The 1724-nt window shown below is 51.1% G+C and overlaps 1 pseudogene; it reads left to right on the top strand.

Annotated features, from left to right (window-relative positions):
- The first annotated feature begins 348 nt into the window (after positions 1 to 348).
- Positions 349 to 1491, top strand: LOC121164393 (annotated as a pseudogene).
- Positions 1492 to 1724: the final 233 nt, after the last annotated feature.

Genomic DNA, 1724 nt, shown 5'->3' with positions numbered 1-1724 from the left:
GGAACTCCATCCTGCTCACCCATGCGGCTGCCAGGCCCAATCACACACTGCCTTCCCAGGTGCGTTTGCATGAATGCCAGATGCCAAGTGAAATAGCCAGGGCTCAAACTGAACTCCAGGATGGGCTGTGGGTATTCCAAGGGTTGGTTTACCTTGCTCTACCACAACACCAGTCACTGTTGCTGCCACGAATGAATTCCAGGCTTTTAATGAAATGTAATACTTCAATCAAAAGATAGACAAAAATATATATATATATATAAATATATATATATATATACCCAGTCCATCCTACAGAGCTGCTCAACAGTCACGTTTTAAGTGCCTGCAGGCCAATGATTGCCTCAGCTGCCACTGCAGCTCGCCCTCCTCGGCTGGGCTGTCACAACCTATGCCACTACTTCAAGGAACATTTTCTGGATGGAGATGGGTGGGCCAATGGCTGCATCAAATTCAAACACAGGTTGGATTTTTGCAAATGTGTTCTCAGCAAGTTCTACTGCCATCCGGACGAAGATATCTTCAGAACAGCCAGGAAGCATGCTGCTCCATGCTGTCAACAAGGTTCCAGCCATTCAGAGACAAGGGCCAGCCCCTGGTGCTGCAGTTCTCTCTAAAACATGAGCAGAACATGGACTTTGAGGGCAACTCTGCAAACCTGTTTCCCGCCAGCCTGGACCAGAAGTAGGACACGCATGGGGACTCCAAGGACAGCATCATGTTTGGACCTGACATCTGTGGGCCCGGCCCCAAGTAGGTTCACATCACCGTCAACTGCAAGGGCAAGAAGGTACTGCTCAAGGACATCCGATGCAAGGATGGTGAGCTCATGCACCTGCTCCCTGATCCTGCAATCTGACAGCACGTGCCAGGGGAAGCTCTACAGCAGCCAGGTGGAAGAGGGCTTCTTGGAGGACGACTGGGACTTCCTGCCCACACCCAGAAAATCAAGGACCCTGACACTGCCAAGCCAGAAATGGGCCAAGATCAGCAGTCCCTTGGAGTCCAAGCCTGAGCACACCCCTGACCACAATACCAAGAAGCCTGAGGACAGGGACAAAGAGATGGATGGTGAGAAGGAGCCACGGGTCAGCCAGGACCCCGAGTGTAAGGGTGAGTGGAAGCCACAGCAGATGGATAACCCCGATTACAACGGCGTGTGGATCTACCCACAGTCGACAACCAAGTACTCACCCACCGCCCACATCATTGCCTACCACAGCTTTGCAGTGCTGGGCCTGGATCTGTGGCAGGTCACATCCAGCACCATCTTTGACAACTTCCTCATCACCAAGGATGAAGCATGCGCAGAGGAGTTTGGCATGAGACATGGGGTGTCACAAAGGCGGGTGAGAAGCACATGAAGGACAAACAGGACCAGGAGCAGAGGCTGAAGGAGGAGGAGCTGACAACAATGATGACAATGACGAAGAGAATGAGGAGGACAAGCAGGAGGCCCAGGAGGACGAGCTGGCCAAGGACAAGCTCTAGAGGCTGCACTGGCCCCTGCAGCCGGCAGCACCCAAGAACGTCTCAATGAGACCAGGGAATTATTTTTGTTTGTTTGTTTTTTCCAGTCAGATTAGGATTTGGGATGGATTGTGGGTTTGTTTCCCCCCATCCTTTCACCTCTCAGTGTTCTTTAAATGTTCATGTATGTATGTATGTATGTATTTGTTATGGGTGTTGGTCTTTGATTCTCTACTGAAGCCTTCTCTCCAATC

The sequence above is a fragment of the Ochotona curzoniae genome, unplaced genomic scaffold, assembly GCF_017591425.1.
Source record: "Ochotona curzoniae isolate NIBS_2020 unplaced genomic scaffold, NIBS_Ocur_1.0 contig_66, whole genome shotgun sequence".
Taxonomy (NCBI): Eukaryota; Metazoa; Chordata; class Mammalia; order Lagomorpha; family Ochotonidae; genus Ochotona; species Ochotona curzoniae.
This window is presented reverse-complemented; position numbering and strand designations above follow the sequence as displayed.